At 40.2% G+C, this 6,604-nt stretch overlaps 1 long non-coding RNA gene across 1 annotated transcript; it reads left to right on the top strand.

Annotated features, from left to right (window-relative positions):
* Positions 1-379: 379 nt before the first annotated feature.
* Positions 380-780, top strand: LOC134798530 (uncharacterized). Its single transcript, XR_010145208.1, has 2 exons — positions 380-428; positions 722-780. It is a non-coding gene; the product is annotated as an uncharacterized LOC134798530 (long non-coding RNA).
* The last annotated feature ends 5,824 nt before the right edge of the window (positions 781-6,604 follow it).

Raw genomic sequence — 6,604 nt, 5'->3', positions numbered from 1 at the left:
GAGTAAACTTTTAATTATCATAACATAACGGCTTAAGTACCTATCCATCTAAAGTTTAATCTGCCACCACAAACAAAGCTACAAAATGGAATGCAAATTGGAATGTTTACTTATCATTGCTCGAATCAAGGTTACGATTTCACCCGAACAATTGTTTCACTAATCCTTCGTGATCCATAAATAAATAAACAGCCTGGAATTTGGATAGTTTGTTTAGTTACAAAGACAAACAAATGATTGTTATTGAACATAAACATAAGTATTGTAATTTCGGCGGAGGTTGCCGTCTGATTTAAGGTAGAGGTAAGGAATACAACCTTCGTGTATCAAAACCTTAAAAAGGTGGCGCCACAATACTTAGAATGTTTGATACAAATTTTCAAATAATTGACAGCGCACTTCACTCCGTCCATAACGCCTAGGCAGGGGTGCGAAACTCCTGACTTCGGTCAAACTCGGCTCCGCTCGGCTCAGCATTGCTCCGAGCAATTATTAGGGTTGGCACCACTTGACTTCCTTTTGCGTGCACGACCACAGATAAGATAATCACTTGATTTTTGACAACCCTAAATATCCGAAAGGGATAGTGCCATATACTAGAAAGGGACAGCATGATTCGACCCTGAACCGCTGTCAAACTTCGTTTTTGTAGGAAGTTTCCTTTCTGTACGGTAGTACTATTAATTATTCTGTGGCCTAGGTACGTTCTTAGCTACTCTAGCGCTACTCTGGAGAGATTTGGAACTATTGTTCGTAGCTGACAGCTGGACACTTTTGCAACAGTTCTGCCATAAGAGTATGTCATCCTTCCTCTACCGTCCATAGTCTGATTCTTAATTTATTCATTGCATAGTCCTGCGACTGACAAACTGACTGAATTTGACTAAATCAATTTAACATCATCTTCGTCGCGTTGTCCCGGCTTTTGTCCACGGCTCATGGGAGCCTGGGATCCGCTTGACAACTAATCACAAAAATTGGCGTGGTTATTAGTTTTACGATAGCGACTGCCATCTGACTTTCCAACCCAGAGGAGAAACTAGGCCTTATCGGGTTGGTCCGGGTTCCTCACGATGTTTTCCTTTACCGAAAAGCGATTGGTGAATATCAAATGATATATCGTACATAAGTTACGAAAATCTCATTGGTACGAGCCGGGGTTTGAACCCGCAACCTCCGCATTGAAAGTCGCATGATCTTACCGTTAGAGCAACAGCGGTGGCCCTAATAGTTAAATTAAATTAACATCTCGTCTCATCTCATTCCAGAGGTAATTGCTTCCGCGAACACTATTGTAGAAAACGCTCCGCGTAGTTTCCACAAAAGATTACAGACGTTCATCAACGAAGTGTTGCCAAGTTTTTAAAAATGTGTAAAGTCGAGTTTACAAACATCTTACAAGCAAACGTTCCAAAAATATATTTACATACACGCCTCTAAAATACTTACTTACAATAAAGTCTGTAGGTACATGTAGGTATAGATATATAGATACTGTCCTAGTGTGGGAAAAAATGTACAAGTATTGAGTCCGTCTTAGCTAACTTTGCACCAACTTGAACAAAACATAGTGAGACAGTTTATAAACTATATTTTCATAGAATTTTGACTTTAATGGTGACATACTACACTTTGTCATTGAAAATGCCTCGCAGAGTTAGTTTGATCCCACTCTATTGTCATTGAGGTGACTATTAATGAGGTGAGGTGTTGAATGATCTTATTGAGGTGTCTTACAGGCTCCTAAATTTAATACAAGGTACCTGTTCAAACTCAGGCCTATCGATATTGTGTCAGTTATCTACATGCGAACAAGCAAAGCGATTTCACATTTATCCTCAGAAAGCCGTTCGTCTGTAAACGCATTATAGTAGAAGAGCCGGCCGCAAAATTTTTAACCGACTTGATACCACGATGAAATGCACAATGGTTTCCCAGAAAAGTTATGCTAAGTCCGAATTCGATAGTCTGCCACGGCGGAACTTGCCGAAAGTACGAAAAAGAAGGCCACTTCCGGTGCGAAAAAAGGGGCTGATTTAACCCATCTGATACCGAGATAGTAGTTATGGCAGCAGTTAGAAATTTACATGTAGACACAGAAAAGCGAAGTCTGCCACTATTTTTTTTGCCGGAAGTGCTTGGCAGACGCTCTCAAAGGTGACCATCGGGACCCCTAAATTAACCCATCTGATACCACCATGAAACCAATGCCAGTCGGTAGGTATGAACTCTCATGTCAGGAATATATAAGTCTGCCAAGGCTTTTCCTGCCGAAACACCATGGCAGACGAGATTATGTAAGCAAGGTCGCCATCGGTTACCCTACACTAACCCATCTGATACCACCATGAAACCAATTCGATTCGGTAGGTATGAACCCCCATTTTAGGAATATATAAGTCTGCCAAGGTTTTTCCTGCCGAAACACCTTGGCAGACGAGATTATAAGCAAGATGACCATCGGTTACCGTACACTAACCCATCTGATACCGCCATGAAACCAATTCCTATCGGTAGGTATGAGCCCTCATTTCATGAATATATAAGTCTGCCAAGGCTTTTCCTGCCGAAACTCCTTGACAGACGAGATTATGTAAGCAACATCCGCATCCGTGGGACCGGTATACGTGATTACTGTAGGCTTATTTATTACTTTATGCTTTTACATATTTGTATATTATTATGTTATTAATGAAATATGTTTATAATTTATTAAACCTATACCTAATACATTGGGAATTCATTACCTGCTTACGGCAGTAGTAGGGAGTAGTGGGTGAGTTCTGGCTCACTTAGCCAGGCCAACAGTCCCTCCCCCTTTTTTTCCCTTGTTGAGGCCCTGCAACCTTACCTTGAACCCAACCTAATGTCATTGTAGCTCGAATCTAACCTAATCTATTTTTATTGCTTTTAGAAAATATTCTAATAACAATTATCTACTTTTGCAAAGTTAAATGTTGAATTCTTTATTTCGCAAAATGGAATTTTAATGTGACTATAATGTATGTGCAATCTACTTAGAAACTGGGTTTAGAAATATAAAAACACACATTTTATATAGGATAATAAGTTTATTCAAGTAATATTCTGAACATATATATAGTATAGTATAGTATAACATATAGTAACATCATTACTTATTCTGTGTACAGTGGAGAAAACATGCAAGTTGACATTTTTCGTTTTAAAATAAAGATAAACTAAACAGTATTTGCCACAAACCGATGTTAAAAAACTTTGCAGTTGTTGGTTGGCATAATACCATCTCTTACAATTTCTCTTCATTAACATTTTATGATACCTTCCTGTTTTTATTTACTTAATTTAATTTTTTACTTTTTATGTGATCGGTACTTCATTTATTTTAGATTTTGGGCTAATATTAGTTTGTTAACCGACTTCCAAATCTCAAAGAAGGAGGTTATCAATTCGGTTGTATGTTTTTTTTATTTTTTATTTTTTTTATGTTTGTTACTCTATATCTCCGTCATTCCTGGACCGATTTTGAAAATTAGTTTTTTGATTGTATGTATATGCATACAGATTGGTTCCGTTTTTGTCAAAACCCAGTTCTGATGATGGGATCCATGAGGAATCGAGGGAACTCCTCAAATTTTAAACGCATACATATAGTGATTTTTGGGTTTTTATCATCAAATTAAGCATACACATTCAAAAAAGTGACATTTGATGAAGTGCAACTGCTGATGATGATCAGAACGGAATTCTTCAACGACGCATAGTTCACGTTTGGCGATTTGTCGTCTTCGTTATGTTTGTTAAGCAAGTCAAGTTTTTAAGCCACATTTTTGTCAAGCTCGAGTTCTGATGATGGGATCCATGAGGAATCGAGGGAACTCCTCAAATCTTAAAGGCATGCGTATAGACATTTTTGTATTTTCATCAGAAAATCAAGGATTTTCATTAAAAACTGGCGCATTTGATGAAGTGGAACTGCTGATGATGACCAGAACAGAACTCTTCAACCACGCATAGTTCACGTTTGGCGATTTTTCCTCTTCGTTATGTTTGTTAAGCAAGTCAAGTTTTAAAGCCACATTTTTGTCAAGCTCGAGTTCTAATGATGGGATCCATAAGGAATCGAGGGAACTCCTCAAATATTAAAGGCATAAGTATAGATTTTTTTTGTATTTTCATCATAAAATCAAGCATTTACATTAAAAACTGTCGCATTTGATGAAGTGGAACTGCTGATGATGACCAGAACAAAACTCTTCAACGACGCATAGTACACGTTTGGTGATTTCTAATTTCAATTTTGACTTGGACTGCGACCCGGACTCGGACCCAGAACCGGACTCATACCCGGATCCGGTTCGGACCCGGACTCGGACCCGGACTTGGAATCGAACTCGGACCCGGACTCGGACTCGGACACGGACTCGGACTAGGACCCGGACTCGGACTCGGACTCGGAACCGGACTCGGACTCGGACCCGGACACGGACTCGGACACGGATTCGGACCCGGACTCGGACTCAGACTCGGACCCGGACTCGGACCCGGACCTTGACCCGGAAAACCACTATAATATATATTATATTATAATTATTATTATTACACGTAAATTTGTTCACGAAGAAACCGTGTACCGACTCTTCATGCCATTATATTTTTAATTTGCTGTTATTCTCTACAAATCGACACTAAAAGTATCAAAATATCAAAATATGGAGTTCCGTTTGAGAAAGAAGCAAAACAATTTCGTCTTTGACAGTAATTGAATTATTGTGTGATTTTGAAAGCTAGACAATTCAAGATTTATATTTTTACTCACAAAGACAACACAGAAATTCAATCTCAAATGTAAACCTTCGAACAATTTCCATACATTGACGACATCACTCAAAATTCTTCTTCAAGTCAGATGCCCGCTGGGGCTGCACCGGAGCTAGATATGAGCGCCGAAGGCATTTAGCCGGCGGCGGCGCGCCGGTCAAAATCGGTCGGCGGCGGCGGCGAATCGGCGGCGTGGCCTTGAAACACCTTTGATTAATGAAAAAATAATTAAAACCAAAATTTTACCGAATGTACACGTTTTTACTGTAAGAAAGTTATAAAATAAGTGCATTTTTGAATTGCAAGCAAAATTTATTGAATAAAGGTACGAAAAAAGTTTTATATAGTATAAACGGTATCGAGCGGCATCAGAGGCGGTCTTAATCTTGGCGAGGCCCTGGCCGGAAGATCTTTGCGAGGCCCTTATCTATTGTGCTAAGGGGTCATCCATTAATTACGTCACACGAATTTCTAGGTTTTTTTACCCCTCCCCCCTCCTTGTCACACTTGGTCACATTTGGCAAGCCCCTCCCCCCTGGTGTGACGTCACATTTCTTCAACGAAATCGGCAAATATTTATTTAATATTTTATCAAAATATTTTTGACAAAAGAAATATTAGTAATTTTATAACCCAAACTGATTAAGAAATAAAATTAAACGAATAAAAACGATTCTCGTTTCAAAAACTTGTTATTTAAATGTATATTAGCGTATAAAATAATTTAAATAATTTTCGATTACTGATGAAGTTAAAGTGACGTCACAAAGTTTGTGAGTCCTCCTCCCCCTTGTCACACATGTCACATTTTCTTGACCCCCTCCCTCCCCCTAAACGTGTGATGTAATAAATGGATGACCCCTAAGTAAAAAGTAGCGGATTGACTGTATCAGGAAACATCTGGTCGACTGTCCAAAGAGCCGAAGTGAGGAAAATCAAGCTCCGTTATTAACCAATATCGACCCAACAAACCGGTTTATGTCAAAAAGTGAGGCCCAAGGCCGAGCTCCACCTAACACCGAAGACCAGATTCGGACGCCTTCCCATCCGAGGCCAGAGGCTGAGCTGCAGGTAAGCATACAGCTTAGAATCGAACGCCAAGTGTGAGCTTGGCTGACGGCCGAATGCGCGGAGTGCCGATTACGGCGCGCTTCTGTGCGAGGACGAAGGCCAAGCTGCAAGAGGGCAGAGCTTGGAATTGGTCCAGTGTAAGCAAGACCGAAGGCCGATAAAGACCGAGGCCACAGTGTTAAAGACCTCTGGGGCTCTCCTGTAGCTGCATTCGTGGGAGGCCAAAGGCCGTGCTGCAGTGGAGCTAAGATTGGAGAAGAACCAAGCATTTTAAAGGCGAGGCCAAAAGTTACGCTCCAAACAGGGCCGAAAACTTGGAGGTTCAGATAGCGGCTTACTTCTATGCGAGCGATGCGAGGCCAAAGATTGGTCTGCGAGAGAGCAAAGCTTGAAATTTGAACAATGGCCAAGCTTAAAATGAGACCTGATTCCGTTTCCGATGCCTTCCGTGCAAAGCCAAAGGCCGGACCTTTGGGCGTGAAAACGCTTAATATCTGAAATTAACCCCCTTTTACACCTTTTTAAGACATTTAAACCATGCTTGCAATAATTGAATTCGCGGTGAATGACGGATGAGCTAGCCAGCTGGCAAAATTAGTCATTTCGTTGCTCTAACACTAGTAGCGCGGTTACCAAACAGAAAAGTTTGAATTTACCATCGATATTTTAGAATTATATGGTCCTAAAATACCTTTTGAATGTCTATAAGCTATTCAGACTGGCGCCGTTAAAG

Source organism: Cydia splendana, chromosome 17, assembly GCF_910591565.1.
Source record: "Cydia splendana chromosome 17, ilCydSple1.2, whole genome shotgun sequence".
Lineage (NCBI taxonomy): Eukaryota > Metazoa > Arthropoda > Insecta > Lepidoptera > Tortricidae > Cydia > Cydia splendana.
This window is presented reverse-complemented; position numbering and strand designations above follow the sequence as displayed.